The sequence below is a fragment of the Sus scrofa genome, chromosome 13 (genome assembly GCF_054392235.1).
Source record: "Sus scrofa isolate SSC_HxYL_T2T_F1_AM1 chromosome 13, Sscrofa_HxYL_maternal_Yorkshire_Landrace_v2.0, whole genome shotgun sequence".
NCBI lineage: Eukaryota > Metazoa > Chordata > Mammalia > Artiodactyla > Suidae > Sus > Sus scrofa.
Window position 1 is genome coordinate 71,546,781 of NC_139395.1, and position 13,068 is coordinate 71,559,848.

The window sequence follows — 13,068 nt, forward strand, 5'->3', positions numbered from 1 at the left end:
GTGTCTAGTATAACTATTTTTATGTATATAGGTAGGAATGAATGAATGAATGCACAATCTGATTGGCTTAGAACATTTGCATTACTCATCTTGCTATTTCCCACCATTCAGTGTAATTTGTATTCTTGGGGGCATGAATAGAAAACAATTGTATGTGTTGATTGTTGCAAATGTGCTGCTGTAAAGCTGGGCTACAAAGACAGCCATTTTACCCTGTCTGGGGATAAATAGCCATCGTTTGAGTAATAGCAATTAGAGCCAGAATTCAACTAGTGAATCACAGTGACCACCACTTGAATATACCCATGGATTGAAATCATGTCTATTCCTCATTTGGAAGCCTGGGGCCTAATGCTTTTGTTTGCCTGTGTTTTCTCCCTGGCACAGTCTGGGAGCCCAGAATGAAAAGATTATTATCTTTAACCTGCATCTCATATTCATTGATTTTCATCAAGCTTTTTCACATTTTCACTTCAAGAAAGCCAAAAATGATTTATATTTAAGATTGATTCAACAGCATTTTTGCAGTTAGTTGCCTTTTAAAAAATTACATACCAGAGCTTTAAGAAAAAGTAAAGTCTTATAATAATTTCACAAACAATAATGTATTAGTTCTTTCTCTTCCAAAACAAATTGATGTCATTATATATATTTTGACTAAAATTATTTTACACTCGCAAAGACAAAATATGTGATCTATAAGAGCTAAAACAAGACTCCACTAGAAATCTTAAAACTTTAAAAATTCTGGCAACATTTGATTACCCAAATTTAAGAAAGATGTTTTATTTTTAGGCATTCCTCATAAATTCTACTTCTTAATTTTCCTCTGAACAGGCTGGTGTGTTTTTCTATCAAGTAACTTAAATATGTATTTTTTATGTACTTTGAGTCATTATTAACACTAAGCTAATAAACAGCAAAGACAGTTGATGCTAACAAATCTTAGAAGAATAAATACAAGAACAAAGGGAGAAGAAAGTAATGTGCTTCTGCTGGAAGGAAAGATACTGGCGAATACTGATTAGGAAAGTGGTCTGGGAGTTGTTGCTGAAAACCTCTAAAGCATGCAGCTTAATGTGCAGTTGCTGTGAAAGGGCACAGCGAATGCTAGATCATATGACTGAGGAAAGACAATATAAATCAGATTTGGCATCATTAATCTAAGCTCGAGTATTAATGTCACCTAAAGAATTGTCCTCTACTTTGCTCCTGGTCAAGAAAGGCAAAAAAGGAATGCATTTGATGTTGAAATAGTTTAGTAAGAAGGCAGCCATAGGAATTTAGTGGTCTGAGGTTGGCAAGTAGGAAAAAAGGAAGATTCACAGCCCTGCTGGTAAATGCAGACTAAGATGGGTGTCAGTGCCCTTTCTTTTCAGACAGGCCATTGGGAGTTAAACAAACAAGAGATATCATCGAGTTCATATTAAACTGAACCCCAGGCCACTTGGGCCAGACTCAATGGAGACTTCTTTACTCCAGAAAATCTTCAGATTTCTACCCTGTCAGTTTAGCTCATCTTTCTTCAGAGGATACTTTACTGCCTCCCTTGACAAATATTTTTATTTGTTTGGTTTTTATTCTTTTATCTACCTCTTCATTTATTGGTTTCTTATGAGAACTAAACAAGATTACTAAACAAGATTAAAAATATAAAATAATTAACCAAATTCCTCATCCATATTAAATGCTCTATTATGTTTTATGATCCAGATGACTACCTATTCTTGCTTTTTTCTTTAGCTCATTCCAGTCCATTTTATCCTGACCATTTTTTGTGTATATTATATTATAGAAACATAGATTTCTGAGCTCAGAAAAGCCATCTACTGATAACCTCATTTGCAGATGTGGACATTGAGTATAAAGGGAAAAAGCAATGAGCCTGAGATCACACAGTGGGTGTTTATATAAAGACTTTTCTCCCATTTTCCTGAATATCCAGATTGAATCTTTAGTACATATTTTGTATATAGGCAGTGAAGACACCAGGTTCTCCCAACTGTCTCTGAAGTGTTTTTCTTAACACTTCATGCTCCCTGTCTCTCATCTGACTATCATATCACAATCATACTTTCTTCATTGCAGTATCTTCCTATCTTATTTCTTATCATCTCTCTGCTCTATGTGGAAGGTCATATTTCTGGAGCCATGCCACTTCTGCTGTTGCTCAAATCCTTTAGATTCATACCTAAATCCATATCTAAATTCATCTAAATTTTTATCAATCTAAACTTTTTTCTAACTATGAATACTCAGCACTGACTTCCCTCTTCCTGCTACTACTCTTCTTCAATACATCCCTTAAGTCCAGATGGCCCCATGTTCCCAATGTATAATAAACAGGCTACAATTGTGCCCATTATATGCATTTGCTTAAATGTTTCCACTACTGGATTATATTATATTATATTAATTATATTTCTTTTTATCTAAAGTCTGTCCATTTCTATTCTCAATCAAGTTTATTTCGAATTGAAAATGCCAGAAAACTCCAGGAAGTTGGTTGCTATCCATATATACAAGCATGTATATATTTGTATAAAACATGTATGTTCTTTCTTTGAGTTATTCCTATTCCAGAAGTAATCTCCTTCACCATTTTGTGAATAAAAACTTAATGTGAGCGTAGGTTCAGAATAAAAGAAGAATCAAAGCAATTCTTATATCTGAATTTTCCCTACTTGCAGGGTCAGTTCTCTGATATTAAAAAATTGTACTTATTTTGGAGTTTCCGTCGTGGCGCAGTGGTTAACGAATCCGACTAGGAACCATGAGGTTGCGGGTTCGGTCCCTGCCCTTGCTCAGTGGGTTAACGGTCCGGCGTTGCCGTGAGCTGTGGTGTAGGTTGCAGACGCGGCTCGGATCCTGCGTTGCTGTGGCTCTGGCGTAGGCCGGTGGTTACAGCTCGGACTCGACCCCTAGCCTGGGAACCTCCATATGCCGCGGGAGCGGTCCAAGAAATAGCAACAACAACAACAAAAGACAAAAAAAAAAAAAAAAGAAAAGAAAAAAAAATTGTACTTATTTAGTTTGATTTGTTTTTGATAAATTAGAACTGGCTGTTACCAATACCTTGATATCCTCTCTCTGCTTACAAATTGATTTTTTAATGAATTGATGCAAAGCTTCTTTGAATCCTTCTGATATCATTATCCTTTTACCTTTGCAAATCTGAGTTGACAATGCCAGAGGATGTTGCAGACAACAGGATGCAAAGTAAAAGGTTCCCCATTAGACTGGTTTTCTTGTCTATGCACAGTGGAAACCACCAGCAGGTCAACATAAATCTCCTTTCCTGGGTACTTTTAGCACATAAGCTCTTCCTAGAGTCTTCATGACTGTGTTTATGGTTTCCAGATGTCATGCAAAATATCACTGTGCAGGGTACATTTGTAAAGGATGTGTTTGATACCAGTTTACCTAACACATATAGACAAATCAGAAATGATTCTTGAGAGTATTAAAGTCATTATTAACTTCTTCCTATGCAAAGATGGAGACAATTTCACTGCAGCTGAAAGCAAATTTGAAAGATGTAATTTTTTCAAGTTTACAAAATCCTCAAGTATTATAATTATGGGGTAGTGGACTGACATAGCTGATTATTAAGTCTTTTAATTTGAACCAGAACTGATGTTTGAAGTTCACTGCATGTGGTACTCTCTTTCCAAGTTCTAACTTGCCAAGTGAATGACCTTGAATTGTTCTCAGTTCCAGGCTTGCAGAGCAAAAGCACTAGCTGATACAAAATGAACTTTGAGGTGATAAACTATAAGATACCTCTTTGAAAATTCAAAGGGTGGTTCTTAACATTTTATCTGAAGTTAGAAGAGATGTGCCACAATCTGAAAGTAAACCTTTTGGTCTTTAAACACTAGCTATGAAATAAGATTTCATTCCTACCAACTTAGCAAAATATATTTTTATTCTTATATATGATAGTACTCTCTGGGGTTGTAATTCATACTGGACTACAGCAATATCATTGGAATTTTATTAATGTGTTCATTAATTTGATTTATAGCTAATGCTGATCTAGACTTATAATTTGAATTTAAGGTGAAACACTAAAGAAATTTCTTTTTCCTATGGATATAACTCCCAATGTGTCTGTACATTTTCTGGAATCAGAATTACATGCTACAAGTTAGGATTACAAGTTAAAAATTTGCAGAACATTATTAAACAATTATTTAAATATATAAGATGTAAAGATTCTTGAAGTTCCCACTATGGCACAGTGGTTGAAGGATCTGGCGTTGTCTCTGTGGTGGTGCAGGTTTGATTCACAGACTGACATAGTGTATTAAGGATTCAGCATTGCCTCAGCTGTGGTATAGGTGGCAGCTGAGGCCCGGATTTGATCCATGGCCTGAGAACTTCCATATGCCGTGGGTACAGCCAATAAATAAATAAATAAATAAATAAATAAATAAATAAAAATTAAAAATAAAAATGAATCTTGATAGTTCAGGATGTACTTTTTTCATGAAATACATTTAGTTAATTCCATCCAAATTAAATTTTTATTCAGAAATTAGAGCCATCAATTAGAGAGAACAGTATAGCCTGGTGTCCTGGATTGAATCCAAGCTGTTACCTTGGGTGAGTTTCTTTCAGCCTCAGTTTCTTCTTCTGGAAAGTTTTCAGAATCTAAGTATTTGCCATATTGTTCAATTGTGTTTTGCACATAATAGGTTCTTAATAAATGCAAATTACTGTAATTGTTGTTTTTGCTGTTATTTTTTTCTGTTGCATTTAATCTCATCCTCTGACAATCTTTGTCTTTTTTTTCCCCTAGATTCTTATAGGTCTGCATTTTTTTTTTACTGATTACTTTCCTGTGCACCAGTTTAAATCCTTAAATGCAGAGTAAAAATTACATTTCTAATCTTAATGCTTTCCTTATAATATCTAAGTTATGATAACAAATGATTATTTATTCAGTTCAAAGCCTTGAAGTTTTTCTGTGGATCATGACCCAACTGGCATGTTCCATATAAAGGACAGATAGTTTTAGCATATTTTCTCTCTTCTTTGGAGCACATCACACACTATTCCTGATCATAAGGGTAGAATTTGAATAAGACTGAGCTCACTCTTATGTAAAAGCTGCCTTAAGTATAGATTGTATCAAGGATAGGCATTTAGGCAAATCGGACCAATCAGAGAGTTTCTAAATTTTCTAATGGAATTAGCAAAAAAGCTTTTCTCTTCCCTCATCCATAAAATACGAAGAATGATACTTCATAAAATTCTTTTGATTGGCAAGTGAATATTAAAAACTTAGAAATATCTTTGCATAAAGTAAGTTCTCAGAGTGTGTTATAGCTGAATACCAGCTATTATTACTGTTGTTTTTAATCCCTTGATAGTATTGATATCTCCCTTCCAGGATTATAAAGATAGGAGGTTATGGATCTGTAGCTGCAAAAGCTGTCTTGCTCATCACATGGGGAGAGTCTGAACAAAAAATGAAGCCAGGGCAAAAAAAAAAAAAAAAAAGAAAAAAAATTTATGGATGAAGGAAGAGATAGCAGGCAAGGGATGTCACTTGGGTCCATAGATCCAATGAAGCCTAAAGCCAGGATACACTGTTGCAATTCCCTAATCATGCACTAATAAATTCCTATAAGAAAACAAAACAAATAAACAAACAAAAAGCTAAGGTAAGCTTTGTGTTTTCTGTTTCCCATCAAAAGAATATTGAATGATCTTTCTACTATAACATATAGCCATGGAGTGAGAAATTTCCTGGCAAATTTGATTAATTTGAAATACATACTTGATATTTAAGACTTGAGCTCGCTTTTTCTCTCTCTCTCCCTCTCTCTCACATACACACAGACACGTACATACACAAGCATGTGCAGGATTTCTTTTGCCCGATTTATCCAGAAGATTTCTTCAATTAAATACTTGAGTATCTGCATAGCCATAATGAATTAATAATGGAAATGATGCTGAGATAGAAGAACATTTAGAATCATTACTATTGTTCCACCTAATTAGGAGCCCAGAATCACCAATGAGGATGGCAGTTACTATCATCATGACTTGATATTTTAGATGTTCACACTCAGTATAAACAAATAAAACAGGAGCTTCTAAAAGAAAGAAAGAAAGAAAGAAAGAAAGAAAGAAAGAAAGAAAGAAAGAAAGAAAGAAAGAAAGAAAGAAAGAAAGAAAGAAAAAAGAAAAGAAAAGAAAAGAAAAGAAAAGAAAAGAAAAAAGAAAAGAAAAGAAAAGAGAAAGAAAGAAGACATGTGGGACTAAGAAAGACAAAGAGTTACAAACCTTAATATCTCTGATCTAAACATGAGGAAGTAAGTGGTCTTTGGGCATGAAATTGTGATCTGTGTCTTCTGTATAGCGCATAGCTTGAATCACTAAACAACTGAAAACAACCCTTCATTTTTCCTTTTGTTATTTGAAAATTTCAGAAGAAACCAACTCAAGCTATGCTCAGAAGCTTCCTAAATGGACAATGATCTTAATAACTTCTACATGACTGTTACTTTATTCTAATTTGAATTTATGTGGGATTTATGGCCACCCAGGATTAAAACAAATGACTTACTATTAAATGATTTCCATGTTAACAATGTGCATTGTTTTGATTAGTATTTATACACCTTACAAATTGTTAATTCAAAGGTAATTTTACCAGTTAAGGAAGATCATTAAATAATAATATTTCTATTCTATACCATTTCTCAATAATAGCATTTTACCCAACATACATGCAATGCCAAAAATTTCTTCTCCAGACACCTTGCTTTATAATACTTGAACATAGTCTTTAATAGCCAATACTTAATAAAATCCACAATAATAATCTGCAATAGACAATACTATAAAAACCTAATTCTTATCAGTGTATATCACCAAATTTTCTCCAAAATTATAAATGATTTGAAAATCAATATTATAAAGTATTATAAAGTATCATGAAGTAAGTAAATAAATAGCTGTTTTTCCTCAGCGATTCTCATTTTATTATCCAGATAGGTATCAAACTAGAAAGCTTGAAAGATGTTATGAAATATCACCTTGAATTAATTTTTTCCCACAGCAAATCAACATCAAGGATTTTTCAGATTATTTGTGCAGAACTAGCCCACATTAGCTTGTGGATCCCAGGATAGTACCTTTCCTAAAACATGTAGGAGCTTTTATTTTTCATCTCTTTCTGCCACTGATCTCCCTCTGTCTCTATTTTATTCTATTCTTTCTCACTGCTGCTTTATTTCCTCATGTCATTTCTCTCTTTTTTTCTCTCTCCCTATATCATTTTCTCTTAAGACAGTTGGTGGCATTTGAAGATGGGATTTAACTGTTAGCACAATCTTGCCTTTGCATGGCCGCCTTTCCCCCAAGGAGTTGCGTTTCCTTTGAAATTGGCTTTAGATCTGACAGGGCCTCTGCAGTTTCGCATTACTGCTAGCCTAATAGAGAAAATGAAGCCAAGAAATTTGATCAGGTTATCCTAGGGCAAAAGAAAAGGTTAGTTTGGGAAAATGCTTAATTTCCATGATTCAGCAGGGATTTGCAAGCTTGCTTGATTCTCCTGAGGAAATCAGAGTCTGGTTTCCCATTTATCTATCCAGCTTTTCCAAATGACCAGCTCTAGGTGGTTTTAAAGATAAGGAATTGGAATGGCTTCTGAGTGTTGAATTTAATTTCTGGGATGAGGTTATCTTAGAACATGGGTCAGAACAGCAAGCCCCCACACCTTGTGCCTCCCTCAACTACCACCACCAATCTATATCTTTCTGATATCCTTAGTAGATTTCCTCTAGAAAAATCTTAGAAGAAACCTAAACAGTTTGGAGTAAGGGACTGTGTTAGCCAAATTCAAGAATCAGACACTAAATTAATTGAGGAAAGATTTTCAGAATCTTATATTCTTTTTGTCTTTTATTTTCTCTTGTTTCAAAGAGGGGGATGTTGGACAACAGGCTTTTTTTTCTTCAACCAGTAAGGAAAAAATAAATCCAGTGCCCTTTCCCTTCAGCATTAAACAAAGGGTGAACTACAAGGCATAGACTTTTAAGTGCTACTACTATACAAATACTTTGAAAATGATCAACATCTACCACCATGCTTTTTCTGTGTTTTGTAATATTATAGATCTGATGAGTAAATGATTTAATTTTGTAAAGGAGTGAAATGTGCTAATAATGTGCCACTATCCAGCATCTTATGACTTTGCAATACAAATTTGAGTTACATGTGAAAATTCAAAGCACTGTCTATTTGTATGGTACCAATTTAAATTTGTCATTCTGACATCCTCAATGCAGAGTAAAGGAGCTCACCTTTTGAGACTTAGTTTTGTATTACTCAGACTATCAAAGCAAATGTGGGAGTGTCACACCAAATGCAGGTGAAGAGGAGGATGCTAATTAAGAACCATCATTCAATGTCATTTCTATATTAGATTAAGAAAAATCCATTAGAACACTCCATCTTATTTTTCTCAAGAGGTCATGATCCAAGCCACTAACCTCGTCAGAACAAACAGCCATAATCACTCTTTATCCACTTTGCCACAGTTCAAGCTAAATTTAGGTCTCATTTTCCTGTCACCAACATGCTTTCTAAATGCATTGTAAGCATTTTTTCATTTTGAAGAACTTACTAAAATAGCCAACATACATCTTTGCCCATACATGTTTTGGCAATCTAAGACGGTGCATTGGAAAGATAAAGATTCTTTGGGCCCAGACAGTATTTTTTTTTTTTTTTCTATAGACTGCCCAGAATACACGGGAGGAAAGGAAGGTTCATGACTCTTTGTGCTTCCTAACCTGCTGAGAATGCCATGAAAAAAGTAAGATTCAGACTATGTTTATGCTGGTATAGTTTTGTTGTTTCAACTAAATCAATTTGGATGACCATTTTGAGACTTTTTTGTTATTTCATTGATCATAAAATTAGTCCTTTGATACAGCCAGCTTCTTATGCCCATGGTCACTGCCTCATGAGTAATTTCCTCTGAACTCAGAAAATGTATTACTAATTAATTATCCAGAGTTAATAGTAATATTGATTTAGAAACAATACTGTTTCTACAGAGGTAACATGAAGTTCAGAGTACAAACAATTAACAGGATAATTCAGTAAGGAAAATTGCTTGAATATTTTGTTCTAAAATTGATTTAATCTGAATTAATTGGACTGCTGCCTCAGTTATGTATTTGGTATAGATATAATTTAAGTTATGGTATTACAATAACTAATCATGACTTTTAAAATAAATATTCATTCCAGATAGTTTAGATAACACTAAATCTCTAGTTTTTTGAGAAATATATATGTACATACATATTATCAACCAAACACATAAGTAATTTATATAATTAGTGGCTGTAAGTATTTTATTTAATCTATTCACTCTGTTTTTTAAAAAAGCATGGCATATTTCAAAAGCCATATATGTCTGAGATCCTAAGAGGAGAGAAATGATCCAGAGCAAAAATATAACACAAACTTTAATTCTATATAATTTTTCCTTTTCTTCCTTTTTATAATAGATGGCTATCCACCATATGTGAGAACATGGTGATCTTCTTGGTTAAAATTGATAATAGTCATCATTTTTCCATTTTATTTGTACATCATTTTGTGTAGTATATACCTATGCAGTACACAGTAGGTAGTAGACACTTTGTGTTACAAAGGTGACTAAAATAAGACTCTATCCACAACTGAAAATGAGCTGTATGCCAGCACAGTAGCAGAGACTAAAGTGACCTTTATCACATGCCATCTGTTGGCAGCTGACAAAGTTGATATGCTTCCGTTTTGTAAAATGCTTTTGACTACATCTACAGAAGCTGAGATGTTCACAGATACACAGATAGAAAAGATTCTATATAAATATACATAAGTAATATACTGTGTGTTTAAAATGTCTGGAAACAGAGCCAACAGATTAAATTTCAAGTGTGTGTTCTGCTACTTTTTTTTTAATTGTCCACAACCACAGCATATGGAGGTTCCCAGGCCAGGGGCTGAATATGAGCCACAGCTCCAACCTATGGCACAGATGTGGCAATGCTTGTTCCTTTAACCCAGTATGCTGATCCGGGGATCAAACCTGTACCTCTGAAGCAACCAAAGCCACTGCAGATTCTTAACCACTGCACCACAGTGGGAACTCCTGTTCTGCTAATTTTTAGCTATGTAAACTTTAGGAAGATATTCAACTCTTTAAGATTTTTTTTTTATGTCTTTAAGATCAGGGTAATAATTACAGGTATTAAGGATGCATGAGAAGATTAATGAGGTAATATATGTTAAACATTTTGCACAGTACCTAATATAATAATTATTACAGTAATGATAATACAAAATAGAGTGCCGCTATATAAATGAAACTTAAGCTGCTATAGAAGTTCACAAGGGAATTTCTATGGAATAACTTTGAAGATCAAAAATATTATATTCAAGTTAAAAGGTATATTTAGTTTAGATGGATCAAGATGACAGCACAGGTGATCCAGGAGCAAGGAGAGGAGAAATTAAAAGCTGAGTGTTAAGCAAACTAGGTGTGATTAGGGGAATAAGTGTAGTTAAATTTGAGTGAAAGCAAGTATTAGGCTAGAAGACTAGAAACAGTGTGACACGTAATCTTCCAGGCTCTTGAATGACAGGGCTGAAAGTATGATCTTTATTTCATAGGGTAGTTGAAAACCTTTGTTGATTTTGGAACAGACAGTGGGATGGTTTGGAGATGTAGGGAAGTCGCTACAGAAGGACACTTCACTGAAGTTCAGATTAGAAGAAACGAGGTCATGAACCAAGTAGCAGTAGAAACGGAGATGAATAAACAGAAATGAAAGATAATTCTAGGATAAACTTAATCAGACTTGGCAAATATATGAGGTGGTGCAGGGGAAAGCATCAAGGGTCAAATACTGGATGACTCTTGGTGCCTGTTATAGGCTGAATTATGTCCCCTCCAAAATTCATATGCTGAAGCTTTAGTCCTCAGTACCTCAGAATGTGATTACATTTAGAGATAGGGCATTTCAGGAAGTTATTAAGTTAAAATGAGGCCATCAGAATGGGCCCTCATCCACTTTGAGGGCCTCGGAATAAAAGGAAATTTGGACACACAAAGGGAGACTAGGGATGTGCATGTAGAAAAGAAAGATCGTATGTGTGTGTGTGTGTGTGTGTGTGTGTGTGTGTGTGTGTGTGTGTGTGTGTGTGTGTGTATGAAGGGGAATGTATGCATATGTGTGACTGGGTCACTTTGCTGTACAGCAAAAATTGGCACAACATTGTAAATCAACTATACTTTAATTAAAAAAATAAATAAATAAAAGATAGAAATGAAGATCATGTGTGGGCATAGTGAGAAGGTCTTCTGCATGCCAAGAAAAGGGGTCTCAAAAGAAACCAAACTTGTCAATAACTTGGTATTAGAATTCTTGCCTCCAGAACTGAGACAACACATTTCTGTTGTTTAACTGACCCCAGTCTGTGGTATTTTGTTATGATAACTCTAGCAAACTAATACAGTGCCATTAACAGAAATAGAGAAAATAGACACAGCATTTTTAGATAGATGCAAGTAATTAGTATAAGCAAGGGCATGTTACCATGACTCAGGCTTTGTAAATTAAGGTAATAATTGTTTGCTAATGATCTGATGTTATATAGATTAAAATGTATAATATTGTTATTTTATTGGGGACAGAAGTCATATCTTATGGGTCATCTTAGATCAATTAATGCTTGCTAATATAACCAAAAATTTGGCCCCTTCTCCAGAATCCCAGTGGCTTTACAGAGTAAAAATCTATTCCTCATTCACATAAATCCACTATAAGTGTTCCAAGTTGGTTTTTTTCTTCTTTAAAAGTCATCTAGAGAGCTCAGCTTCTTCTCTTTTGTACCATAGCTATTTTCTCCTTTGCTTCCAGCCATATAGATGGAAAGAGAGAAAACTTCAAGGACTGTCTTTTGGCCATACTTGGAAGTGGCCCATATTTCTTCCTCCCATATTCCATTGGCTAGAACCCAGTTGCATGATTCTACCTGGGAAAACTAATTCAACTGTATGCTCAGTAACGAAAGGGGAGTAGAACGTTGATTAACACTTGTGGTCTCTGCCTTGCGTCCTATCAAACTTCTATATTGCAGAGTTAAATATAATGGAAAAGGGGGAAAGTAGTAGATTAATTCATTATGGGATATATGTCTATCAAGGTAACTTAGAAGACCATCTGGATTTGGGGATTAACTCTTAACAATATAAACATTCCCTAGGAATCCCAAAGGTCCAGGACAGGGGTGAGAAATTCCTGTAATAGGCAAGATATGATATAAATATTTTAGATTTTTGGTGCCATATGGTCTCTGTCGAAATGACTCAATTCTGTCATTGTAGCCCCAAAGCATGCATAGCCAAATGAACATGAATATGCTCCAATAAAGCTTTATTTACAAAATAGGTGACAAGCCAGATTTGGCCTCCAGGCCATGGTTTGGCAGTCCTTCATCCAGCATATTAAGGGATTTGTTATTTTGCAAGAATTTCAGTCTTATGCACAAACAATTGCCCAGAGACAGTGAGCCTAGATGGCTGCCCACCAATAATATCAAAACATGGCTTTGCTGTGCTCAAATTTACCTGGTCACACCACATGGAGTATCACTTGTGCAAAAGAACAAAGTTACTTTATGAAAACTTGCCTTGGAGTCAAAGATATCTACTTGAGCTGGTTATGAAAGTAAAGAGGAAGTGACGAGAGGAAGAAAGTAGTGGCATACAGCGATGTTGTAGTTCTGTTCTCTTTACTTTTGTCTTAGAGGAAGGATTGGTTTTTCTTGCCTGTAAAGATAACCTTTCTTGATTTCACTCTTTCTTAAACCCAAGGAATCTCATATTCACCTTTTTTTTTTTTTTTAACCCATCATTTCCACTATGTCCTCCTCTACTGGCTTATCTCCTGTATATTATAAATGCCTTCTTGAGATATTGCTATCTCTTCTAATTAGATCTGCCAAAAGATGCAATAAAGCAAACAAATCCAAGTTCATATCACT

At 34.7% G+C, this 13,068-nt stretch overlaps 1 long non-coding RNA gene across 1 annotated transcript in view; it reads left to right on the forward strand.

The window, feature by feature from the left end:
• Positions 1-8,839, forward strand: part of LOC146397401 (uncharacterized) — a 102,416-nt gene extending 93,577 nt beyond the window's left edge. Inside the window, exon 4 of the long non-coding RNA XR_014823555.1 lies at positions 8,761-8,839. This is a non-coding gene — a long non-coding RNA (uncharacterized LOC146397401). The remainder of the gene's footprint in view (positions 1-8,760) is intronic.
• The last annotated feature ends 4,229 nt before the right edge of the window (positions 8,840-13,068 follow it).